The 27868-nt window shown below is 39.3% G+C and overlaps 1 protein-coding gene across 7 annotated transcripts in view; it reads left to right on the top strand.

The window, feature by feature from the left end:
- RARB (retinoic acid receptor beta) overlaps positions 1 to 27868 on the top strand; it is a 311733-nt gene that overhangs the window by 25702 nt on the left and 258163 nt on the right. For 4 of the 7 annotated variants that reach the window (XM_036379258.2, XM_054518507.1, XM_036379266.2 and 1 more), the window contains exon 2: positions 26105 to 26265. The exons of 2 other annotated variants lie outside the window; for them this stretch is intronic. The gene's annotated coding sequence lies outside the window, so the exon portion shown is untranslated. Of the gene's footprint in view, positions 1 to 2668; positions 2688 to 26104; positions 26266 to 27868 lie in introns of those variants that run through there. One more of the 7 variants, XM_036379265.2, reaches the window with a different exon arrangement.

Here is a 27868-nt window from a genome sequence, read left to right on the forward strand (position 1 = left end):
TAAAGGAGAAATTGGTGGATATGCAGGCAAAGAAACTGAAGAAGTAGGGGGAGAAAATGAATTAGTGTAGTCTTAAGACTGAAGGAAAAAAAAAAAGGAGAATTATCAGAATACAAAATAAAATGAGTTCTGAACTCTCAAATTTTAGGCGCCTAAATATGTTGCTCTCTTAACACTGGCCTGCTTGTCTATACTTTTTTCCATCTCCTTTTTCCCTCTTCTCCTTTCACCTATGCTGAAAAAATAGTTTGCTAGAGTGACACCATGACAGGACTGAGTGGTGCAGCTCAGAGATGTCTCAGCAGCTTCAAGTTGACTCACTCATATACATTTACCTAAGTTCCTTAGGAGATCCACTCACATAGATTTATTTATTTCATTACTATCTGTCAGCTTTATGCTAAGTTAAAGCATCACTGGAGCCTCAACAGAGCACACCTATCTCCTTTTTTTTACCTGCATCAAATATCTGTATGTGAAAATAGAGAAACCTGATGTATGATAGCCCCATAATTAGGTTGCTAAACATGGTTCTTAGTTCACCTTTTTTTAAAACCTCTTCACCGTTCCTGTGGAATCAATATTAGGCTTTGAAATATTGTCACAAGCAAGCATGACCTTCACCATCTGAGCTAAACCAAAATGTGTAGGGGCAGAGATAGACTCCAGAGGGATAAATACAGAGCAGTAGCGTGGATTTCAAGGTACTTGAAATCCACCTTAAAGTGATTGGAAATTCTCATTACTTAATAACTTTGGAGGAACCGTAGGAAACCTGTGTTGCTTTGGCACTGTTAAGTTCTGCTAGCCTCATTAATAGTTGTGAATTTTATTCCTATTTAACATGAATTCTCTCTATACTTCCTGGCAGCATGAATGAAGTAGGAGCAGTAGTAATCTGAACCCGAGGTCCATGTTTGAGAGGGGCCCACATGGGTGGCATTGGTGCCAGTGTGCAGGACAAGGCTGGGCTGTGTTTTGGCGCAATCCCTACTGAGACACCCTGGCTGCCCTGTGCCACAGGAGCTGTGGTGTACCTGGGCTCCCACAATTATAACTGATTTAAGTGCTGCCATTAGTGCTGCTGTCAAATGCACTGATCTGTTTATGGTACTTGGCATGATTTTCTTTTTGACTGAACTTCTCTTTTTTTAATAGGTATTTATATTTTGTTTTATTCAGCTGGCACGTATTCTACATTATGGAGAATAATGTTCAGTTTGATTGATTTGTGATTGATTTGTTTCAGAATGGATCTATGCATAATTTTTCCTTCTGTATTTAGCCTGTTCAATGTGAGTCACTCCATTTAGTGAAATCATTTATTTCCTCCTGTGTCTATGCATGTGTGTGCCAGCTTTCCCTGGCCTTACCCTCAGTGCCTGTTGTGGAGCTCGCTGAGGTTGGTCCTGGTCCCTGCAGTTTAGTGCTCTCATTGCAGCTCTGCAGAGTCACCACAAACCATGCCTTGCTCCAGGTTCCCCAGCACTGATGCATTCATTCTCTTTGACATCTACTGCTTAAAAGTAGTTAAATGTGAATACCATAACAATTTAATATAGTCAACACATTGCTCATCCTTTAACGCCCCAGGGCTTTGGGTCAGCACTTTGCAGGGACAGATTGTGCCACTTGTACAGGCTTTGAGGACATCTCACTCCTCTAAAGTCTTCTTGAAGTTAATGCAGCTCCATGTTGGGCTGAAGAGCCTGTCTTAGGGTTGGTTAGCTTAGTGCTGTAGGTTTGGCATGCTGCTCTCAGCTTCCATTGTTCAGGGAGATTTGCTCTGCTGAAATATGGCTTAAACTGTACACTTCATAATACATTTAGGACTAAGGCTTACAGCAATTTATTTTTAATAACTTCCACCCTTTGTAACTGTCCTGCCAAGAGCTTGGCTTACTGATGTCCAGTCTTCTCCAGGCTCTAAAATCTGCATTTTTGTTCCCGTAATAGTGGTTTTAATGTAAGTGGAAACATCAGTCTTGTCTTAAATCTTCAAAATTAAGTATAAATGTTATCTGTTGGTTTTCATAAACTTGAATCTTTGAGATAGTGCTTGGCTTTTTAGCCAGCACAAGATGTTTGTAGTATATCCAGAAAGTACTTTGTCAGAAATATCAAATGATGAGCTATGTTAAAAGAGTTTTAAGTATTAACATGTTGTTGTAATTGCAGTTACAGTTTTAAGCTCTTTTGTTAGCTAAGTAGAGTATCCTTGAGAGAATATGATGTAGTACAAGTTACTTTCCACAGGATGTGATTTGTCCTATGATTATTATTATAAATTATTATTAAAAATGTTGTTTTGAAGTTATGCCCTTTTGCAGACTGTCTGAGAATGCCCTTTTCTGTAAAACCACACCCTGTGTGGGTGTGATGCCTTTATTTAAAAGATCTTTTGTGTCCATTTCCTTCTCTGGAACATGGAGGACAGTAGCACCCAAGGGCATTGAGGGAAAGGAGGAGTGGGAAGCTTGGACTGAACAGGCAGAAAGAGTTTGTGCAAATTCCTGCCTGGATCTTAGGATGGCACCCATAACTTCTGTTTCTGTCCTGCAAGGAGAACAGAGCATTTTCCTTCTCACCTGGTTGGGGTCTGGAGGACAGCAACGTGGTGGTTGCTCCCTGTGATCTCCTCAAAGAAGGCTGGGTGTTGAGCCTGAAGAATCAGTCCTCCTCTTGATGTGAGTAGTTGTCACTGTAATATAATTAATGGAAGTTCTCCCTATCATTGAAAAAGAAATCTAGAAAATCACTCAGGAAACACATAGGAGAGAGGGCTTTTTTGCTTAGGGTTATAGAGTTAGATGCTAAGAAATAAGAAAATAAAAGATTTAAGGTATCAGCAACTTGAATTCAGTGCACATGAATGAGGCTATTGGCTGCAGCTGTAATAATTTGTTAACAAGACTGATGAACTGGGTGTTTTATTGTACGTCATTCAGATCTTGAGGGCAGACTACTGCATCTTCTCTAGGAGAACCCTGTTGTGTTTTCATTCACATATTTTTTCTGCAGAAAAAGGATTTGGCTGCTAGCTAAACTTGGATACATGGGTACCTCTGAATTTTGGTACCTCTGAACCAGAATTTTTGAGCTGGTTGGATAAACATTCCATTTTGCCTACTCACAGTAGATAAATGTGAGTTTTTGACTGACATACAAAGTATACATTGGCAGCCAAGCAGTGACTTGTCTGGTATTTGCATCTGTTGGACTGCACCTGATTTGATCTCTTTTATTTATATATTTCCCTTGGTTTCTTTATTTTGAGTAGATTTAAAGACGCCAACCATAAATGCACTGAACTGCAAAATTGTGGACTAAGAGCTTTGGACTAAGGAATGTGAAGATGAAAATTTTTTTCAGAGTTTTGTTAGGTGCTAGATGCTGAGCTTGTAATGAAAACAATGAGGGTTCAGGATCAACCTTTACTCTTGGTGCATGAGTAAAGCACTAGACTGTAAAGGCTGATTCTTGACTGAATCAGTAATAACAATAAATAAATAATAAGAGCTGTAGAGTGGTGTTGAGACAAGGAATCCTGTGTCTGTTTGTGTATTTTTTTGCATGATGAAGTCTCTGTATTCAAAGATTGACTTGTCTAGAGAGGCTTTTTTTTTGGCTGAAACAAGCCTTTGATATTTTGAGGAAATCAAGAATTAATTCTTTATGCTGAACTTTGAGAGATGCGTCTAAAAATATTACTTACCTATCCTTCCCAGGAAAATAACTCCACTTATGAACAGGTACCAAAAATAGAATTAGCCCTAAAAATACAATTAACCAATTTCAGTACTGCATCTGGGAGGCCTGCTCACAGTCAAAACCAAAACTAGACTTGTTTTACTTTGAGGACCAGTGTTCTCATTTCGTGGGAAGGTGAGGTAATGCCTTTTTTATGCTTATACATAATATTGAAAACCTAAAATACAATTCAGATGTGTAATAGCAATATTAAATATTTAAAAGTTTGAAAAATTTAATGCATTTAAATATTAAATACATGTGCTGGAGAACAAATTGCAGGGTTGAGTACTTATGTCAGTAACATGTTTTATTTGAATAGCTCATGTCATTTTTGTGTGAACAGTGAAAGAGGTGTTGAGTGTATATGTGATGTCAGCGCTGTTTTAAGTCATGAAGACTTTTTGAAACTGATTACTTATTTAACTATGGGGTGAACAGCATTTTTTTGAAATAACAAACAGAAGTTACCCAGTTAATAAGAATAAAAAAGATTTGATTGCTGTACTCTGGTTAGGGGATTTTTCCTCAAAGGGAAAGTGCTTCTGCATTTCTCATTCATGGCTTTACTTTTGTAGGAAAACCAGGGACAAATTAAAACCTGTGTGCGTTTAATTGCTGTAAATCATCTTACAAAAAGCGTTGACCAGCAGAGGGCTTCTGTCCCTGGGAAATAATCCCTCACACCGATATTGCCAGGGAAGAGCAGCTTTAAGCACACACCTTTCCACAGTTGTTTTCCTTCTCTCATTGTCCTGTGGACCAGCCAGCCCTGGAGAGCTGTGCAGGATCCTGTGGTGTCCTTTGCTTCCCTTCAGGCTGTGCGTGATGCAGTCTCATCTCCACAGGGCAGGGGAAAATTCAGCCCCTCTGCAGTGGCCCCCTTTTAGTTATGTTAAATGTTTGTGTTGTTGATATGCAATTATGAGGACAGGGAGGGATGCTATGAAGATTTTTGGGGTTCAGACTGTGGGATGAATACCTTGTTGGTGGTCAACTTATTAAAGAATCTATAACATTTTAAACCAGAGCAAAGCTTTATTCTTTAAACCAGAGCAAAGTTTATTCTTTTTGTCCAGCACAGAATGGCACCTGATAAATCTTAGTGTATGGTAATCTGTGCCTTTAGCAGTGTGAAAGGGGTACACTGATGTGGGGGACACTCAAGCAGGTTTCTGTAATGGCAAGAGCACTGATCCTCCACTCTGCTGGAAATATATTTCGAATCTGTCTTGCTGCCTCATTACTGAATATTATTCTTGACACATAGTTTTGCGTTTTACCTGGCAGGCATTAGTCTTTCTTTTGGCTAGGTTTTGCATTCTTTTTATCTGCTGTATCTAGAATTCATCTCTGTTGCTTACTCTATAGCCACGGTGTGCTAAACAGCCTTAAGTCAAATATTGCCACATACACCTCTCTTCTTAAAATACCATTAACTTCGCTTGGTGCTGTGAGCCACCCAGTCAGAACTAAGCTTTTCAGCTGGGTGACTGGCAGCATATGGAGAGACAAACTCTTTTGGACACATTTGGTTAAAAAGATAGTGTTTGTTCTGCCTTTCTGTGTTCAGCAGTGCCTTTTTTTCCTCGGCAGAATTGGAAGATAATAGGATTTTAAAGGGTGAGTAATTGACCGACAACCACTTCCAGCCGTAGCATTTTTCTTCATATTGTGTGGCCTCAGTGCTTAGGTGAGGCACAGCCTGATTTCTTATTTCCACAGCTCGCTGCACTAAATCCCATGGCAGCTTGGTTGTTCTGCTGGCAGCTCAAGGGAAACAGAAGGATACATAACTGGCCCGGGTTGGTTTGGCTGGTTGGTTGTTTCTTAAATTTGGGTGTTTGTTTTAGTGGCATTGTGTATCTCTAAGAATATGCACTATGCATGCACTATTCAGATGTTAAAATTGAATCACATAGATGCAAAATGGATTTTTGATGCCAAAATTAAATATTTTCAAAATCCCTTGTATTTTAATACATCCTTTTTTCTTTCCCCTCATCCAAAAAACCCATTTTTTTTTTGTTGTCATTTTGGTGCAATTATTTGTGTTAATTGATGATGCCTGGGCTGCAGAAAAAGGAAGGCTGGAGGTTGTAGATGCTCAGAAGCACAGCTGAGTAAGGGCTTTTGCAGCTGAGAGAGGTTTGGGAACCTGGGAGGAAGATGGCAATAGCAGTTTAAAGCTTTGGTTGTCATGGGGGAGGTTTGTGAGAAAAGGAGTCAAATGCTTCAATCAACCAGGAGGGAGTGAATGAATTCCTATCTTTTTTATGAGGATTAATTTTTTATTAGATGGTAGTGGCTGTTTTCATTTGGTCTTTTCTCCTTTTTAGCCTTTTTTTCCCAAGCTTCCCTCCCTCTCTGCTGCCTCTTGCTTGAGCTTGAATGGTTCTGACACTAAATGACCATTTGATGAGTCTTTCCTCACCATCCCCCCATGTCTAATTTTCCAGGGAGTGCTCTTGATGTGGGTGGTACCCCTCTCATCAGGGTTTTAGACAGACTCAGCAGCTCACAACGATGCCCATAGGCAAAGGGCATGGTACCAAAAACGTGGGGAAGCTGTGCCAGCACAGCTCAGACTTAGCTTAAAGTGGTCCTGAAATTTTGTCTGGGGGTTCTTCCTGTAGCTTGGGAGACTTGCTTAAATATATTTTAGATTATTAGGTGATCAGTATAAAGCTGCATTTGTTTATATTAACTTTTTAAAATGGTATTTGCATATATAAGTTATTTTAAATATTGCAATGTGTCCCTGGGTGTTTTTGCATCAAATTCTAGAGACCAGTTTAAGGCATGCAGATAAAGGGCTGCATTTTTCAATGAGGGCAAAGGGCACCAGAAGTTACTGATAACATCTTTTTTTTTTTTTTTTTAACATTTGCCATGTCTGCAGGAGAAAATGACTCCAAAACCAGAGCAGTTGGGTGCTTTCTGATAATGTGGTTCCTTGTGTTCTTTGTTTTGGCATCAGTTGTGATGTGTTCTGTAAACAATCCTTGATAATATAAGGATTTGTAAGAGTTGCAGTGATTTTAGTGCATCAAGGTTTTAGAAACTCTTCTCAGATTGCTCAGTTGCTCTGTTATGAATTTTGAGGATTATACTGGTGGTATATGCATTTTAGTATTATAATGCATATACCACCAGTATATTAAATGCAATGTGAATATATTTTGCCTTTTCTGAAGAGATTTAGAATAAGCAAAAGCACTTGCAACTGAAAACTTGAATGTTTTGGTGGAAAAGAACCTAAAACCACCTTATTGCAAAAATGTATAGCAGCTGAACTTTGTGCATCACTCACCTCGGTTACTAGCTTAGTTTAAAAGGTCAAATAAATTAAAAGACAAATTAATGTTAACATGTTGGTGAACTACATACTGACTTTAATTGTAACTGTAAAAACAGATACCCTGAGGTAGATTTAAGCAGTGGCAACTAACATTGTTATGATAGCCTCAGGAAGCAAGTGTAACAGACAGGATGTTTTGTAATAAAACTGTAAAACAATTAAAATAGCTGCACAAAGGATGCTGCTTTTTAGCCTGTCCAGAGGAAAGGGCTGCAAAGGGAGTGTCAGCCAGTCACAGCATCACAGTTGTTATAAATTGCCATCTACTTTTGGAAGGGGCAAAAGATGGATAACAAAGTCGACAAGTAAATACATGCTACATAAATATGCATAAATCCATTACCATCTGCCGCATTGTCCAATTTGACTGGGGTGTCTACCACATAAATCAGTTTAAAGCAGTTTCCCTCCAGCAATATTTTCTGTAATGAATGGTTGAAAGATCTACATTCTTGGGTTGTGACTGTAGTTCTGGTATATAATATGGAAAATACCATATTTACCATTTTCTCAAAAAAAAAAAAAAAAGCTGTAGTTGAAAGATTTATTTGACTGTGCAGCTACTAAACTTTGCATTAGTCTTTGGAAGCCAAGCCAGGAAGTTAAATTATCAGGCTTTTTGCTTGGCTAGGAATTTTTAGTGGTTTATTTTACACAATCGCTTCTGTGGACATTAAGTAAAGATTAGAAATATCAGTCTGCAAATGTGCTGGTTTTGTATCCCAGCATTATGGTCATTTAAAATGATAATTTTTCATGAAGTTTCATTCCTTGCTTGGTAAGCAAACATAGTGCTGTTGTTTATTCTTTGCGTTGTCACTGTGATATGTCTCAGTTTAGGTCCCAGTAATTTTATTTTTCTGTCCTGTATGTGTACAGCACACTTACATTTAATCTTTTATCCAGATGTGTCCTCCATCTCCTTAGACTCAGCTTGTGCAGTTTTCCTACATCCTGTTCTGGATTTCTCCTAATAGCTGCAGCTATGGAGCCCCTGTGCTGGGCCGTGCATTCATCTGGGCTTGGTTTCTTTGACACAGAGGCTGCCTTACCCTGCTCTGGCCATGGAAAAGGGGCCCCAGTGAGAATGGGACTCAAGACCCAGCTGGCTTGTCTTCTGTTTTATGGCATACCAAATAGATTGCACCAGGAGAGATAACGTTTGTGTGTTCATTCTTTAGTGCAAGAAGAAAGTATTACAATTTCCTTGTTTGTTTGCTTATTTATAGATTAAAGCAAAAGTGGTGAGTCTTTTTTTGTACACTGATATTCCTTTTTTTCTCCCCCACTCCATTCCTACTCTAGAGATTTCTAATTATTACTGAAAAATTTTATAGTATTCTGATGAAGAGTATATATTAAGACTTTACATCAAGATACTCTTTCTTGTGGGAGGTGTTAAAATGCTCATTTGGCATGGAAAAAGATAAATTTGGAGTTTTGTTCTTATAAAGAAACTGGCCTGAGATTGTATATGCAAGAGCCTGATAACCCATCTTCTCTCTGCAAATATTTGCCTCCGTTAAGTCAAAGGTCAAAAATATAAACTGCCTGTCAGGTTAATTCAGTGGAGTTTTGTAAATCACTTAAGTATTTTTGAGTCTGTATGGCTAGGTGTCCTTTAGTAGGTTAGGAATCTAACTTTGCATTTCTGTTTTGTAAGAAGCACAGGTTTGTAATGTAAGAAAATCACAATAATGTAGTAAAATTATTGCAAAAACAGTTTATAGGTAATACTGAAACATTTCTTTTACATGGTAGAGATTCTGTAGTGTTAGAAAAACAGCTTCTAATAATCACACAGCTTCACTCCTTAATGGAACAGAAATTTAATGTTAAAACTAGAAACAAATCCACTTGGGAAAAAAGTGTGTGTGAGATTCATTTTCACTTCAGATTAGCTGCCTTAAAGATAGGGCATCACACATAAGCTAGTTATCCAGCCTTTCAGCTCAGCCATGGAGGGGAAGGGTTCCTATAGATAAGGGCTCATATCATTTAAAGAGAAGTGTCCAGTAAAGGTGGGATATGTTTCCCCTGGGAGGGCATACAAAATAATATGGTTTTGTGTCTGTAGGGTAGTGCATGAATCTCAGTGTGACATTTTTTGTGTACGTGAGGGGGAAGGGAACAGTGTGCTCAAAATGAAAAAAAAAAAATCTACATTTTTAAGGTAAAATATTAATCTACAGCATGCTAATTCTCAGGTGAGCTTAGTAACAGCTGGGATATGATTTAAAGTAAAGATACTTGTAAAAACAAACAACCCCCTCACTTAAATCCACACCTTAAGTCTCTGTATCTTCTTTATTGACATGAAATAATAGACCAAAGTATAAAGGTTTGTTTGAGAAAGGCTGCTTTCTGATCTAAAGCTACTCTTTCATCAGTTCTGTGTGTTGGATGCGTTCCTTTGAGCACATTTTGTATGTGTTTAGAGGAGAAAAGATAGTCTGGCAACTCTGTATCGAGGCAGGAAACCTATTTCCAGAGCTGCCTCAGGCTTCCTGTCCTGCTAAGGAACTGATCCTGCTAACCAGAGCTGGGGGAAAAAAAAAAAAAAAAAAAAAGAAGAGGAAAAAACCCCAGGAACTTTGTTTTAGTATGCAAGTTTTAAATGAAGTATTTTTGCTACTGGCCCTCTTGTTCAGAAGATCTAATACTTATCTTCCTGGCAGGATTTTCAGAAGGTGAATTTTCTGAAGCCTCAAGTGCTTTCTTGCAGGATCCTGTATAGGTGTAGAAGATAACTTTTCACTGTTCCTGCACTATTTCCTCAAGCAAGACTTGAGGAAATTTGTGCAGGGTGCCAACCTCTGAAACAGCCTTTCTCTCTGCTCTTGATAATGAAGTAAAGGGATGAAACCTTTCTTAGAATTGAGGTAATTTGTTATTATTTTCAAACAGAGATGGCAGGAAATGAGAAGAAAACAATTGCTCTGAAAACAATTTGAATGTTGCTCCAGACAAATAAAAGACTGAGGCAGTGGCTGACCTCTCGTGACAAACAGCTGGAGCCAAAAATGGCCACGGAGTTGTTGCTTAAGGACTTAATGGAAGAGATCTTTCAAATCAAAGAAACAGTAAACAAGGTAGATGGAGCTTTAACAGAGGTTAAAATTGAGATAGCTCAAATGAAAGTCAGGCAAAATGAAATTAAAGAAAAGGTGAATCAACAGTTCCGCGTGTGTGAGGATGAATTGCTTACGTTAAAAGAGACTTCTAATCAAATCAGCTTTCTGGAATGATCTTTGAAGAATCGGGAGAATAAAAGGAGGAAAATCAAATTTGAGACTGGATACCTAGAAAAGGCTTGAAAGACAGCACCCAGGGGGAGGTTTTGAAAATATTGCACTGGAGCTGATAAAAGCAAATGCCGAGAGAGAGACCTCTGCAGCAAAAGGTTGCACCTCAGCTCCCTCCTGGGTGTCTGGTAGACATCAGCCCCTTGGATCACAAACATTGTGCTCGCCTTGGTCAGCAGATGACAGTGGTAAAGTTTCCTACTGTCAGTTTTTTCAGAGCACTCTCACTAGACCGTAGCTGGACACAGGCTATCTGCCACTGATGGTTTTACAGCCTCCCTGAATGTGAGGCCTGATTTATGGCACCCTAGTGAAATTGGGGTAGGTTACTGCATAACAATACAGTAATTATGGGATGAACCAGTTGGCCTGGCTTGGGGCTCAGGAAAGAGCCTTTTCCTACCACTACAGAATGCAAAGGAGTTATGTTCTGTAAAACTGCCCTCGCCTCTGAAATGCAGTGATGACCTGCTTAGGAATTACTGTGCTCACTGGTAGTTCCCTTCTGCTACTGATTCAGTCAGGGTGGTGAAATATGGAGCACATGAGGAAGAGTGATGGTCTGTGGTGCCTGGTTCTTCACTGATGAAATATTCCATCAGCAGAAAAAGTCAGGATATTCTTGTAGGTTCAGTTTGAATGGGGTCAGGGAGCTAAGAGTAACATGAGTTTGCTCTAGAGTTGAACCTCAAGTGCTTGGCTTGCAGCTAAGTAGGAGAACTACAAAAATTAGCGAGAAAGCAAAGTTTTACCTCCCTGCAATGCTACAGATGGTAAACATATTTGAAATACTTAGGCAAGGAAATGGTGGATGAAAACCTAAAATTAAGGTGGAGACAGTGTTGTTGCTTATCTTGAAGGAGCAACTGGTCTTTAACTAGTTGCCACCCTTAAGGATGCCATAATAAGAAAGTTATATTTCAGTTCAGTGCTAGTGCTTTGGTTGTCCTTTCAGATTTCTTAATTCATGCAAGAATCTTCAATATTCCTTTTCTGATTTATTTGTTCTTGAATATTTTGTTTTTCTTTTTTCTGGAATTTGCAGCAGTAGTTTTTTTTCTTTTGATTCTTCCATTTTCATCTAAAGTGGGTGAACTGCTTTAGGAAAAAGTAAGTAGTGATTCGAATTTTTAGTCATACTAACGAAAATATTTTGTTAACCTGGCTTTCATTTTTGTTTTCATATTTGTTTCTCGTGATTCATGCTGAAGTATGTGTCACTGACTGTTCTGTATAGAATCTACAAAGATTACATTGTTATGTAATTTTTAGAAGTTTTTTTCACTGTTTTTTTTTTCAGCCCAGCAATGGCACTCAAGTATTGCAAACACAAATCAGAAGTTTGGTTTGACTGTAGGTTTTGGGTGCTGTCATAAATCAAGCGTTTCAGTTTCTTTATATAAACTAATTATTTGCAGCCAGGTTGGATTCTTGGGCAAAGTATTAATTTTGCTATTTTGAAGAGAAAGTTCTCAAGTCATGAAAGACGGTAAAAAATAGTTGGTGGAGGCAAAGGAGAAAGCTCTGAGGAGCTGCTCTTTGCCCTGTTTCTTGGTAGGGTGATCACCATTATATCCTCCTACAAAAAAGTAGGAATAAGACAACCAAGTAGTAGTGTTGTGGAACGTGATTCTACTTCACCCCACTGGTGAAGTAGGATTTTTCCTACTGGATCAGCTTGAGGATTTAATAGTTGGGAAATCCATTGTTAGCAACTGTGCCAATCTGAATGGCTGAGTGAGATTTTACTTCACTCAGTCAGTCTGGTTAAAATGAAAGTTGCATCTGTCTTTTCCTGGAGATTCTGAATTGCATTATTTAGTGGACTGATGTGTCATGTAGTGGTAGTCCCAAAAAAGTTGAGAGGGACATGAGGGCATGCAGCAATATCTTACAAGAAGGTACTGCTAAAGGTGAACTGTAGTGATGAACAACTGTGAGAATTTAAAATATAAGCTTGAAATATTTGCGTAGATTGGTTTGTTTCAGGGAAGAGCTACAAAGCATATTGTGGGTTTGGGAAATGTGATAAAATGCTGTGCTTACAAAACCAAAGACTTCACAAAAATCACTTTTCTGAAAGGGTCACAGGAAAGGTCAGTACATTTCTAGGTCTACATTTGTAGGATGGTCTTCTAATAGAGAATTCTTTTTCTTGTTTCTTTCTCTCTGCTCTTAACTTGCAGGGAATGCAGTCTCCTGAGTGCCTTGAATGTCGACATCAATCGAAATGTTTTTCCTTTCGGTTAATTGGCTTCCAGGTTCGTGTTCCACCTTGCACCATAAATAGATTTAGGTGCATCTCTCCTAATTTGCAGGTTTCTGCATAGGTACCCTGGGTGAAGTATTTTAAGAAACTTTTGTTGTTCAGAACTTCAGAAAATAAAATACTAGCCAAGGACTTCTTCACCTGGATCTTGACTTCAGTGGGTGAAACAAGATTGTGGTAGGTAGAAATCTGCCATTTTTGTTCCACTCTCAGTTTACAGACAAGTTGCCCTGTACCTGTCTGTCTGTCTACCTATAGAGGTGAGTGTATATAGTGTATAGTGTAGTGTATAACACTACACTAGATACATATTTGTATTACATAGATTTTATGACAGTAGACACCAGGGCTGTACTTAAAATCCTGGGAACTCTTGTAGCTGCAATAGCCAAGAGTATAAGAGGCCAGGTGATGTTAGATAGCTTTTCCTTCTCTTGTTACTGGTCATTACTGTGAGAACAGCAACTCTGCAAGGTTTAGATCCTTTCATCAACATATAAAATATAATATTTTTTAAACTTCAATAAATCGTATTCAGACTGTATTACTGTACCAGTATCTGTTTGAATTGCTTATATTCTAGAGCATTTGGGAAGTTTTTCATGGTAGCCTTACCCTGAATCAGTGGCTAGAAGTGCTTTTGAAATGAACTGTGCAGGTTGCATTCCATGACACAGTTGTGCCCACAAAGTAGGCACATCACTAAAAAGGGCTGTCCTCTGCACTCCTCAGCAGTGGGGTGAAGAAAACCCTGCCTGGCTTGTGCTGAGTACCTTGGCATGGGTGACATGAATGCCCTCAGTCCAGGAACCATTGACAGCCTCCTTAGTTCTCAGCTGAAAATGCAGGAAGGATCTGACAGCACTTAAGGAGAGCAAGCAGTCTCTCACTTGATGTAACTGAGTTAATTTCCATCTGGGTATGGGCTGAGGCTCTTGAGGTTGCTGAAGGACTGGAGAGACTGGTTGAAGCTGCTGTGGTCAGGAGGCATGGATATAGCTCCAGTGGATGCTGTTCTTCCCAAGCAATTAACTAATTTTCACATCCAGTGTGTCTGTGTAGACAGCACATCTCAAAGAAACTGGGTATGATGCTGTTCTTTTTTGGCTTTTTCTTTTTTTTTATTGGTAGAACTGACTCATTTTGAGGCCAGCTCATGATGGGCAGGAGATGTTTTTCTAAGTTGTATTTATTATAATGTTCATGTGTAATGGCTGCATAATCTTCAACTTCAGTGAATGTTTTATTTTCTCCTCCTTCCCTTCAGCGTGCTGCAAAGTGACAGCTTGATAAACAGACCAATTTGTTTGATTTTGATATTATGAGCTTTGAAGGAAAAGGCAGTATCAGCTTGCACTGGGAGATGTTCCTATTTTATGTCTTATGCAGAAGCACTTTTAAGAATGCACACTGGCATAGGTAAAAGAACACTGCCACCAGGAAAGGCCTGCTGTTGATTTTTTCTTATTTTAAGAAAACGGTCCATTTTTGTTCACATTTTGTTCACATTGCTAATTTTATTCAAGATGAAGGAGGTGGATTTAAAATAAGAAATGGTACTTCTAAAAGTCATCAGCAACATTGTGCAGTATCTCACTGAATAGCAGAGGCCTGTCAAGGCAGACAGGGATGTGTTTATCTGTATTTTTTTTTTTCAGAGTAGACTTTATTTGTGTTTCATTTTCCAAGTGGCACTGTAATTTTTTTTTTTGGTTTTATGAGTTGTGCTTTCCAGTATGGTGTCATTGCTTGCTGCTTCGCACTGTAGAGAGAACAGCTGGGTTAATTAAATAGATATGTCACAGCACTGAAGCCAGTGCCTTCTGCCATTGTACACAGGCAGCCAAGAGTTACAGTAAATAGAGACTCACAGAGGCATTAGCAATGCAATATCAATTGTAGTAAAAAAAACAAACAAGCTGTAGTATGAAGAATAGTAGAATAAAATGATGCTTTGTGTGCATAAATTACAAATAAGTGTAAATGAGGTGAAATGTGCATTTGTGATCTCATAAACTGGTTATTATTGATTATGATAAATTAATAAACTGCATTTCAGGTAAATGTTAGCAGTGTCAGTATTGAATTTATGGAGGATTTTCTTTCCGGTAGCATTACAGCACACTGCTCCATTTTTCTTTTATTTACCTTCTCTTTTTTTTCCCCCTCCAATATTGAGAGATCTTAACATATGAATCCTGTAACATTTTTATAAGGAGATTTGTTACCTCTATTGTGTGGACCAAATTTGGTGACATTGTCCTTTGTGAGCTTCCTGTCTACTCTCAACTATGAAATTCATACACCATAGCCCCCACTTCATCTCTGAAACACTCATGAAGGACTCTGTGTTTAAGATCTGCTCTGCCATTTTCAAAAGTGGCTGAATTTCATTACTGGCAGAATGCACCTTTTATATCTGTTCCTTGTGTTCAGGATGTTCAGGTTAGCTATAACTACTGAGGACAGAATGTTCCATGACTTTGGGTCATTGCAGACCCAGTGATGTACATGTGCTGTAAACTGAAGAGACAAGAGGTCATCTCAATGAGTATGATGGAAATGGTTACTAGATTGCAGATTTTTTTCCCCCACAAATGGATCAAAGCTTGCTCTACAGCTGCTGGTAGGGCTACTGGGGCAGCAAAAGCCAAACCTCCAGAAAGGATGGATAGAAAGTAAATCCCAGCACAAGCTCCTCTCAGTGGTTTGGATGATGATTGGCAGGTTTCCAAGGAGCAGATGGTGCCAGCAACATTTTGTTTATTTGTGAACTACTTGCAGCATTGCAGAGCAAAGGCAGTGTAGAGCTGGTCAAAATGGCAGTACTGCCATGGCAGAAAATGGGACAAGTCGTGGTGGCTGCTGAATTACAACTTGAAAGAAATTCTTGGCTACTATTGACCTGTTGTTCTTAGTAGGTAACAAAATACCCACATAAACTTCTGCAATAATAATCTTCCAGAATGTGATAATAATAAGGAACTATTATTTTACAGTCAAACTCTCTTGTGCATGATATGAGGATTCTCAAAGCAAGTGGAGCTGTCAGACATCAAATCTCAAGATGTTTTTTTGGAGAATCTCTGTGCAAACATTTGAAAAGCCAAATGAGAAATCTCAGTGCTGAGACATGCTAGTTGTGGGGCTCTAGGAGCTGGTAAAACGCCTTTCTTTTATGGAGTCCTCAAATTCTTGTTTTAAATGCATGATTTGCAAAGCAAACACTAAAATACAGACCCAGGTCTCAGTTCTCCAAGCTCCCAGATGTGAGTAGCTGTCTACACATAATCCACTGGAAACAGGGAGGTGGAAGACTGGCAGTGGCTTACACAGTGCTTCTCCTGTCTGGCATCCATGGCCACTTACCCATCATCTTGGGGACAGGGCTCTCCTGTCTCGGGGACAGTGGTTGGGATGTCTGAATTGGGTAGTCACCAAGAGAAGGTTCCTTCACATGCAGAAGCGTCCTCTGCTCATCCCTGCTCAGCTTCTGTTTGGAAATATGGGCAATTAAAGCCACTAAGGATATCCAAGGACTTTGGGTGGTTAGCCATGAAAGAGTTCATCTAAACATGTTACGTTGTCTAAATGGAGGACGGGCCTTGTGAGGTTTTGGTGGGGGTTTTTTTGGCCTGTAGTTGTCATATTTAAATTGAACACTCTGCAAAGGTGACTCTTTTGCAAAAGGTGCTTCAAAAAATTATTTGAAATTGTAATTAGTGGCCAAAGTAACAAAAAGGAGCAAGAATAGCAAACAGAATTATTCATGTGGAGGGATGAACATTTGAGCATTGTGATGTGGGTTGTTGGCACATGAGTCTTCTGTTTTCCTGCTGTTTTGTATTCTATGAAAAATTATGGTAATCTCAGAGGCAGTTGAGGCAGATTATCCCATCTTTTCTGTGGAAAGAGCCAAGTTAGAGAAACCAAGCCTGAGCTTCCAACGAGTGGGGAAATCTTGAGACTCTTACTCCTGACTCTTGTGGGAGCTTGTTCTTGTGTTTAATGGACAAAATAAAATACTTTAATTCAGTGTAATGAATTTGTAGCATTGACCTATTATGATTGTTTTTCCAAGAAGCTAAGGGGTCTTCAGTTCACTTGTACCCTCCCAAGTGTTTTAATCAGAGATGCCTTTGAATTTCTTTGACATTAAGCACAGTTTGTGATTATATGAAGTTAGATAGGCTGAGGAGAGGTGGAAGACAAGTGTTTTATATCTTTGAGCAATTTCTGTTTCTGGAGCCAGACAGCATTTTAAATTAAAATATTTTAACATGGTTTTTACCACTGTGGTAGGTGCTGTAAGTTGTATTAGACTTCAAGTTTATATTCCCCCTACACCCCTCAGTTCACATCTGTAGCAAATTTGAGTGCGCTGTCCTACACATTACACTGAGTTGTGTCTTTGGACATGTGATACAGCATGAGATTATTCAGTGTGACAACACTTAACCTAACATAATTCAGTTCAGTGCACTGAGAAATAGAATGATAGAATATTTTTTTCCCTAGGATGGGTACCCATCCATTGTCACTCAAATTACTGCCGATTATCTGGTAGAAACATTAGAATATAGGACTTGCCATACCAGATCAAAGCAGTGGTCCATCTAAGAAGCTGTCCTTTCTCTTGAGACAGGCTGGAGCTGAGTATTTAAAACAAAAGTGCATAAAACCCTACAATAAACTTTCAAATAATGTTGTAAGTTTTTTTTTAATAAATCACTTCAGTAGATTTTGGTCTGTGCTGTGTGGCAAAAGGGCTTAAATCCTTCGTGTTTCCTAAATCTACTGTGGTGCAACATGTGATTTTCTTGTTATCTATCTAAACCTTATCTGAATTTTGCTGCACTTTTGATGTCAGTGTGCTGTGGTAGCAGTGCATTCCACAAATTAATTGTATGTTATAAATAGGAATGTCTGATGTCTCATGTAAACCTCAAACATGCCTTCTATTAGATATTTCATCTTAAAGCTAAAAAGGATTCCCGTCAGTCTTTCTAGTCCCTACCCTGCAGGACTCTTCCAGTGCCTGTAATTATTCTAACAATTCTTCATAGCTATACCTTCTGTTTATCACAAGATCAGATCACAGTATTTAATATAAAGAGTATGCAGTACTATTGTATATAGTAGCAACACTATTTTTCTGGAACATTTTAATGTTGATATGAAAAATCAAGGGCAAAAGAGGGATGCTTACAATGAGAATTATCTTTTATATTTTTTTATTTCAGATACAGGAGAATGGTGTTAGAGTCATGACAGCAGTGAGAGATTGGTTCTAAGTGTATGTTGAGCACAGTTAGAGATAGTAAGAGCCCCTTTCACTTTAATGGCCCCTTTTTTGTATTTTAAACCAGCACTTCTGTAGGATAACTTGTCCACTCCTTAGGACTTTATTTCTTCCTGTTCTTAATCAACCTCCTTAAGTTAATTTGGGATTTAAAATTATACTTAATACAGATCTAACTTAGTAGTTTTCTTCTTCAGTTAGCTCAGTAATCACAGTGCAGAGTGGAATTAAGAGATAAAAATCCTTATTTCTGTCTTTGGATGCTCTCTCCATCCAAGTGTTTTTAAGGATTAAAGCTCTCCAAACTTTTTCTTTCCTTCCTTTTCCTTCCTTTTCCCCCCTCTTCTCATGTGCATCATGGACTTGCACTTTTGAAAAGTTAATCGAGGGCTGGTAGTCTTGAAAGCAGCGGGCACAGTCTGACATGCCTGGTGTTCATTTGCATCGATGCTGAGTTGTGTGAGCATCTGGACATTGCAGCAACACCCTCGGCTCCAGCTGCACTCTGCAAATTCCAGTGCCTCTCCAAGGCAGCTGTACCTGTGGGAGCCCTTGCACACCTTGCACAGGCTCTGCATGGGCCAGGGTGTAAGGACTGAAGTAAATTAGAGGGAGGTGTAGCAACAGCCTGCAGACTTTTAATAAAAGTGTTCTGCTTATGGTGAACAGCAGTGGTTTCAGCTCTTGGGGGCAAATGGTTTCTTTCGTAATGTAGTGTTTGACCTATAAATCTGACTGCAACTTTGCTAGGTTCTTTTTCTACAAAACTGGCAGTCTCCACTGTCCACTTCCTTAGGCTCTAAAATAAATAATGAAAAGTACCGTAAACACAGGATTTGATATTGATTTTCTGGAGTTTAAGATAATCTGAGGTCTTCAGAGATCAGTATCCTTTACTGTGTCATACACTTATGTATGCTGCTGCTATAAAAATAAATAACTGAAGCTCTTTAAGGTCTAGTTTGTGAAAAAGATGAAACATTTATTGGCCACTATATTTTGAACATTGTATTTCTGAAGCTGAATTTGATGCTTTGCGTCCCATAAAATAAAAATGATGAGATTGAAGGCAGTAATCAAAAGAAAAGGGCTCAATGTGTCATAGTGTTGCTAGAATACATCTGGGTGGTTGAACTGAGCTTTACTTCTAATATACTTTTATAAATTTTTAATGATGGCTAATGAATCAAAAGTTGAGAGGCCTTGGAGATGAGTTATTTATCAGGTTATTTTTTCCTTTGGTGCTGTGTGCAGGATCCCTCGGGTTGCAGGCTGTTTCTAAGATGTGGCTTACTGTGCAGTCTGCTCCCCATCCAGCATTTTGCATCTCTTTAGCAAATACCAGGGTAGGGTTCAGTGATATTAATTTTGAACTTTTCACAGCAACAGATGTTAGAAAGACCTGCCAGAGCAAAACAAGGCTAATTTTGGTTTTGTTGTGGCTGTCTGGGCGCTGCTGGGGCTGCGGGGCGGGCAGCGGCGTGCTCCAGCCCTGCCCTGTCCCACCAGGTGCCGCTGTGATGCAGTGATGCCTGGAGCCGGCCAGGAAACACAGGGATACACGGTCCCCAAACTCCTGATTAATACAAATAAAAAGGCGAAGGAAATTGCAGCCTGCACCCTGTGACCTCGCCAAGACGTGGTAAGGCATCAAGGAAGCCTTGATGAATCAGGAGCAGCCTCCTAAATATCAGAGGGCTGCATGGCTCCACAGAATATTGCACTGACTATTTCTACAGTGTGACCGTATTACAGCATCAACTTGAAAAGAGAGGGAGAGGAAATTAAGAAGTCAAGCCACAGAAGTAAAAATAATTCACAGGGAAGTGGCTCAAGCAGCTTACAGTCAGCTTTGCCTCTCCAAGTGTAGGCATGTCTGCATGGCACAGAGGAACCTTCTGTTTTCTGCCTGCCCCGAGCATGGTGGTCTTGATTACACAACACGCGTTGCTGGTGGCACCTCAGCAGTGGCATTTTGGCAGGGAAGAAATATTGATGCAGATTGAAAGAGAGCTCTCTGTCAGCCACCCAAGTGGAATCAATTGCACTATGGGTTAGGTAAACTAGATTATTCCTTCCTGTGGATCCCCTAAATCTCCAAGCAGTGTGGCAGAAGAAGATTGTATGATGCTGCCTAGAATGGTATGTGTGGGAGGGAAACTTTCAATGCTAGAATTTAATGGCCAAAACCAGACAAAAGATGATGACAATAGGTGTCTTTTAAAATTTGGTGCTGAAATAATGAATTGCTGGGTTGTAGCAATCCCATTTCAAGGAAATGGTCTCCAATAAAATATTAAGAAGTAAGGCAACAGCATTGCTCAGTTATTAGTGGATCACAGCTAATTTTCAGGTTTTGAGTCCTCATACCTGTTTACACTTGTGTGTTTGTTTCTTTCTATACCCTTTTGGGAGAATCAGGTTCCTGATAGGAACCTACAGCTATATAGCACAGGAACACCAAATTTATTTCTATACCCCTCTCAGATCACTTTCTGATGACAGAAATGTTACAAGCAGTCTGGGACACCTTCAGTTTATAGCACATCTATTCTGTTAATATATTGAGGGAGACTTTGCTTTCCAGTCCAGTCAAACCAACATATTTAAATGGGTAAAGGGAAGGGGAAAAAAAAGAAAAAGGAATACTTCTATAACATAATTGCATACTTATAAGTAGCATGCTTTCCATGTGTGTCAGATATCAAAAAGCTTAATGACGACTGATAACTGGCTGATTTCTGGCACAACAGCTCTTTGGCAATACCTCCCAACTTCCCCAGCATTTGACTCTGTATCCCACTCAGTGATGTGTCTAGATGTAGTACCTAATTTTTCTTCCTCTTGCACAAATCTTGAAAGAGGACTGACTTTGTGAAAAAGAGTATATCCAGCACTTTGCTTTGTCTTTTCATCTAAGTCCATGATGATTTGAGGTCCCACCAGCTTACCGTGCACATGCCTAGTAGGAGAGCACAACCTTGGAGGTGATTATGTCAGAGATTGGTGTGATTCACCAGCTAGAACATAAGATATTCTGGGCTGTTGTTGGGGCATGTGTTTGTAATTCTTTCTGTATTTTTGTCATAGGATGCTGCTGTAATTCTTGAAAGAATAGGAGTGTATGATGCAAGGTGAATTGAACCCAAATTTCAGAAAAATCAATTGATGGTGGCAATGGAAAAAATTCATTCTTTATTGTTCAGGCAGAAAGCACCTGAAATGCTGCTTCTGTTGAGACGGAGGAATTTGTAGGAAGAACAATTTCTAACACCTCTCTTTCTGGTTGGTGTTCTCTTTTCATAACTCTGCAGAAAGAATGGAGCATGGTAAGGACCTTTGAATCCTATTTCTGGACATCTTTTAGAGGACATCAGCAGATTGAGAAGGCTTCACAAGACATGTTCACTTTTCTAAGGAAAGAAAGTAGATACCATCTTCCAAAAGGAGAAGGAAAGAAAAAGTAGATACCATCTTCCAAAATGAGTTACACAGACAGCTAATTGGTAGCATCTTCACTTGTATGCTAAATGTTGCAAGTGAATTTATTCCATGTTAATTTATTGTATTTCCAGTTTCAGGGAATCCTGTGTATGAGGGGATATTACTCAGACCCAACATTAATGGACTTGCATCACTTTTAATTGGAATTGCTCATGTGTTAATCCATAAGCTTGCACCATTGCAGTTGCCAGGAAATTGCACTTGAGGCTGCAAGCCTACATGCTACATCTCTTCTGGCAATTATATTTGAAACACTGTATTTTGACAAAATAATTCACGATGTACAACCGTATCAGTGCAACCCTGGCTGCCTGAGTGCAAACAGCTTTACATTCACGGAGCTGGAAGGTTTAACATACTATAAGTAATTGGACTGTTGAATGGTTGAAATAGCCCTGACTGGGGTTTTTGTGCCAGACCTTGTTCTGACTGACATAATACAATATTCTGAAGACTTGCATTTCAGTAGGCACACAGCACATGAAAAAGTGTGTGGTATAGGTTAATGGCTGAACTCTTACTAGAAAGTAAACCTTATTGAACTTTATCCTGGAAACTTGACAGTGGTAGCTGGCTGAAGTTAAAAGTGAGCTTTGAAGCCCAAAGCAAAATTACTTTGAACCTGAATGTATGGGATAAATCTCAACTGCTGATCAGAATATGTAGAATATTTTCAGCTATTCATTTTATTTAACACATTAAGTAATTGTTTACTTAACAACAAGTGCAAAAGCTTTAGCCTTTGCTGCTCTTTTAGGAGTGCTAAAGTATTGTGAAATCAGGAATTCATGACTGCACACAGACATGTGGAGCTAGAGGCTCAGCAGACTCTTGAAGTCAGTGGAGTTCCTCAGATTTACACCTTCTGAGGATGTGCCCTATGAGATCAGTGCCAGTTATGTATTCTGGGTCAACTTTAGTGAACCTGGAAGAGTCAGAGAACTTCAGAGTGGGTATTGTTTCATTTAAAGATTGATTGGACCTTCCTCTCTCTATGCTGAGTGCTCCCCATTGTCTGATTACTGGGGGGCATGCATTACGTATTTCTAGGATTAATTCGATTTCACTTTCAACCTTCATTCTTTTCCTTCTGAGAAATCAGATGGCTTTATGAAAATTCCCTGCTGCTCTCTAAATCCCTGAGTCTCTTTCCTGTTTCTCACTTCTTTAAGGTATTAAGTGTTACTCAACAACATAGAAAAGTTAGCATGTCTGACTCAGTGTGTTTAATTTCACCGCATTGAGCATAAACAGTTTTAAAGTCATGTTATTTCAAAGTGGCTATATTTTGCACAACACACTATCAAGCTCAGGGATAAGGTTAGCTGGTATTTCTTGGCTTCCAGCTACATTAAATACTTCAAAACCCCATAACCCAAATGTAAAATTGCATCTTACTGCAATACTGAAGAAGTCTGGCCATGGAAAATCTCAAGGTTAATGAACTTTCTGGCTGAGGATATTTGCCTTTCCAGCTGCTGAACGTGAAAATTGGAAGTGTGAGCTCCTAGGATATTGGTCCCCAGCCCATAATAAACCACCCTGTAACCTGGCCTGACATGGGAGGCCACAGTAATGTTGTCTGCAGCACGCTGCTCGTACAGCATGTGCTTTGTGGGACCATGGACTTGTTAAGGAGGCTCACGTGAGGCTGCCTTGCAGTGAGGCAATTCTCATGTCCATCTGCCCTGAGACTGATGCTGCTGTGCTGTCACCAGGAGTGAGGGAAAAGACAAAGTTCATGTGTCTGGGATAGGGTGCTGCTTTATAATCAGAGGGTCTGTAGTGAACTAAATCAGGGAATTTCTGCATCATGTACATTCAGCTTTTTAGCCTCACAACTGGCTTGCTTTTGGGATAGGTTAAAGAGAAACATCTCTGGATCTACTGGTCTTGGATGCATTATCTGAGATTACAGAAAGGATTATCTGCTCTGAACAGCACCTCTTTATTTTTGTGTCCATTTACTTATTCTCTGTGAAGAAGTAAGTGAAAGACCATCATCCAAAAAAAAAAAAAATCAAAACCCTCTCACTGAACAGAGGAGGGCTGTGTTCCACACAGGCATGTTTTCTTGAGAGCCTCATGGGAGTTTTTGTATTAGCAGGGCTCTTGAGTACACACACAAGAAAGGGGTTTTTTTTAATACTTAGAATATCTGTATCTTCTGAGCTTGTGAATCTGAACTGGCTGATATGTTATGGGATATATCATGCAGTTTGAACTAAGCAATCTAATGGAGTGGTTACTGGGAAATGTATATTAGTGGGAACATTAATGTGCTCACTTTATATTGAAACCAGGTTTGACATTGTTTATGTAGCCCATGGCTGAACAGTGATGTTAGTATGAAAGAGGCAGATTGTTTAGCTGAAAGGAGAGTTGAAACTTGTCATGTCTGCATTACTGACATTAATGTTTTATGCACTCAGTGCTTCTAGGACTACTTCTCTGTGGGATTATGGTAATTCCTAATCAATTGTGTCTTTGTAAGAAAATATAACCACACATAAAGTAACTACAATGTGAGGTAGCTCTTCATAGCATAAAGACCAATTAGAGGTTTGAAAAGAAAAATGTTCCAATAAAAGGGTTCTTGATCAACAAAATGTGAAAGGACTTAACAATTTTACTTCACTAGGATTTAGCTAATGTGATTGTCCTCATTTCAGAGCAAGGTGTAAATCCTTTGCATCAAGGAACAGGTTTCAGTTTCTATTGCATGAAGACATATCTCTTGAAAACCCCACTATTCAGTTGTCTCTGAGGAGTGGAAGGAGGTCAGGTCTAGGTGGGTTTGGTCCTCTCTGAGGTGTTTGCAAGGGAGGAAGAGCACCATAAGAAGCCTGGAGGAAGGTCATCAGAGTGGCTGCTTTGCAATGGCCTCATCCCTTGGTTATAAAACCTCCAAAATTGAATGAAAAATAGAAGTGAGGGAAGGTTTGGCCACTACAGTTAGCACTGATTTGACTAACAGCCATGAATTTATTCTATGATCAGTATTTTGCAGTGTATTTCTCATTTGTTTCTTCTCCTCCAAGGCATAAATGCATCTTCTACTGAATTTATTTTCAGTGTTTTGTTTTGAAACAGCAAAATTGATCTCAATTATGATTTTTATCTTGACCACCGGTCATGTCAGAGCCCAGCCCCGCTCTAAAACGAATTCAGAATTCCTTGTTCTATTGATTGTTGCAAGAGTTCCATCCTGCTCTAGTTAAAGCATGTTTGTTTTTCAAGGTTGATACCTCCTTGGAAAAGTATATTTAGTTGCTATAAAAAATAATTTTCCTACCCTTTTTTATGCTGGGAGGATTGTGAATGAATCTTGCAAACTATCAATATGCATAGGAGCAGTAAGGAATAGAAATAACAAAAAAAAAAAAAAATCGATGAGCTCTTTTTGTCCCCCACCCACTCCCCCAGTGGCAGAATGACACAAATCCATTTATGCACACACACATTTACACACAAATAAATGGATGAATAGATAGTGTAGATAGAATGAAAGAACCCTGCTATTTTAGATTGAAGTGCCTGTCACTGACATTAATTTAGATGTAGTATTAGGGAGCCTCTTAAAGGTCAGGTTTCCCCTGGAGCGTTAGTTTACCCTGGACATTTTTACAGATGATGTGCTAAAGATGTAATGCATCTAATAACTACATCTTGGCTTCATCTACTTGATTCATCAAATTCCTTCCTGCTCAATACTGAGTTTTCAGTGACATGTTTTATGTGAAATATTACAAGACAGTATGTTAATGCTGTGTTGATTACAACTGATTTCTTTTTATTTGGAGGTACGTAAAAAGTAAAGCTCATTTATTGCCTAATGCTCTTGGCCTATGGCTTCCTGGAAGTAGGGGCCCCTCATTTTTCAATTAAGGAGAGGTGGTTATGAATGACAGCTGCCCTCTCCTGGGAAAGGTGACATTCAGATGCTGGTGCAGCAGCATGACTACCCATGCAGCCAGGTTTATCATGTTGCTATATATAGAGCCAAATAGTACTTGCTGGGTTCATACAGAGCCATAGGTGGTTAAATGCATTGATATCACAAAGACACCGACTAATTCTTTCTCCTGTTCTGTAATCTCTTAATAGTACAGATGCTTAATCCTTTTTAAAGGGATCTTCTAACTGGATTGTGAAGACTGCAGTTGACCAGAAACCAGAACAGGGCAGCTCTGAGGTTAATAGATCTGCTTGCTTTAGAGCAATCAGTTTGTCTTTTCTACTTGATATGAGTATTTTTGCAGTGTTACATTTGTGCTGAGCTGTATGCTCTGGGCTTGTGAAAAAGAGCTTTGTACAAAGATGAGGGCACAAAAGATAATTTTTAGAAACAAATTGGTACTGAAATTAGTTGGATGAGAGTGGCATGTGCCAAAGAGCTGGCACTGACGCAGTTCTGGAACTTGCCTGGTTTCACCTCTCTATCACTGACTCTCTATGGTATGTTGACCATCTGAAGAATGAGTTTTAAGATTTAAAAACAAGCAAATGTAACATCCACCCCCATAAACTCTTAAGATCATCACAATGAAATGATATATGGGTGAGAAATGTTGCTGTTTCACTAGGCTGAAATATTTTTTTCTGTGTCGCAGAGCTGGAGCCGTCCATTTCTGCACTGTCAGCCACCGTGTGTGCCACGAATGGGCTCTGCATCCTCCCTCTGAATTGCAGATTTCTCACCCTGTACCATCCTAAAGGAGGGCTGGTTTTTGTCTACACTGATCCCACTCATCTGGTTTTTCCTTACACCCAGGTGAGGACAAAAGCAGTGCAGTTACAAGGAATTATGGCGGTGTGCCCTGAAAAGCACCCGCACCAAGTTCATTTAGTTTAGTTTGGGCTGAAGACTAGGCTGTATGTTCTTTGTCCAGACTTTGTTCTTAAACTCTGAAGCAAAGCACAGCCTCGCCTTTGTGGGTTTTTTCTTTTTCCTAGAGCTGCCTTTTGTATGTATTGGCAGGAAAATAGCATTGCTCTTAAGGATCTCAAAGTCAGTTCTGCTTCTGCAGCCTTGAAGGTGCAGTTACATTAAAGAGAGAAAAAAGCTTTTAAATATTGAAGCAGTTTCTAAAATAAAGAGGTTTGAATTTATGATTGATTTCGAAGTGATCTGTGTTTAAACTTTGAATGGGAATAAAATAGTGTCTTGTTCAAATATTGAACTAGTTTTAAAGTTAAATGGCTCGAACATAGAACTCTCTCATGGGAAATTGTATTCTCATTTCAGCCTCTGACTCCTCTTGCATACTGTACTATACCTCATTGTAGTCACACACCAGTGTTTGCTTAGGCTGCACTGAAAAACTCTCTGATATGATTTTATTAGTTGATTTTAAAAAAAAGCAATAACATACCAAAAGTACACTGAAAAAATTAATAGGGGCAGATGTTTTTCCGTGGTAATGGAAATTCAGCAGAATGATGTAAGCAAAGACTTAGGGTAGCTCTTTAAAGCAGAAGATTAAGGGAGATAAAAGAATTAAAAACCATTGACACGGAGATGTGGTCACTGAAGTATGGCATGATGCGTGAGAACGGTGTAATTGGAGAAGATTATTCTCTAGAGCCTGGCCAGTAAACAGACGAACAAACCATTACCTGTTATTGCTCACCAAGACACTCTTAATGTTTTGGGGTGGTGGTTACTCTTTATTGACTGTCCTGCTGTAAAAGTTATTGGTTGTGACTCACATAAGAGGCCCACAGTTGTATTTTATAGCATGTGCTGTCAACTTATTAATGTGGTTGTGTCTTTGAGTGGGTTTGGTTCTCTGGCTTGGCTTTCCCATTCAGCTGTATAATGGCTAATGAAAATCTTCCATCAGGAATGGGGGGAGCTGCATTCAAGGACTAGATAAAATGCAGCATAAGTAATGCTCTGTTGTCTTACTGACCATAGCATTAAGATTCCCAATGTATTTTATAACCAAAAAGGTTTTTCAGTTTCTTAACACTTGAGGGCATAAGTACGTTTGTTGACTAATTGAGTTGTTAGCCAGTTTTGCATATTCTCAGAGCACATCTTTCCTTGGTGTGGGGTCGTGCAATGGATCAGCTTGACACTGATAGTGCTGTTGGTTTGACCCACTGTTTGGAGTCAGTCAAAGCTGGAGCAGAAGGCAGAGCTGCAGGTGAGCTGATCTTGCTGCTGGTCCCATCCCCATTGCAGCAAGAAATGGATCTGTGAGAGTTGGACATTCCAGTGGCAAATCCAATGTGTTCTAAGTGTGTATCTTCATGGCTGCAGACAAGGGGCTTGAGGGTAAACTGTGAGTGCAGTGTTAGATAATAGTGTGAAAAATGATCCCTGCCTCGATCAAAGTTTGATGAATCTATAGAGGAACTGAGTTTTTTGT

The sequence above is a fragment of the Molothrus ater genome, chromosome 1 (genome assembly GCF_012460135.2).
Source record: "Molothrus ater isolate BHLD 08-10-18 breed brown headed cowbird chromosome 1, BPBGC_Mater_1.1, whole genome shotgun sequence".
NCBI lineage: Eukaryota > Metazoa > Chordata > Aves > Passeriformes > Icteridae > Molothrus > Molothrus ater.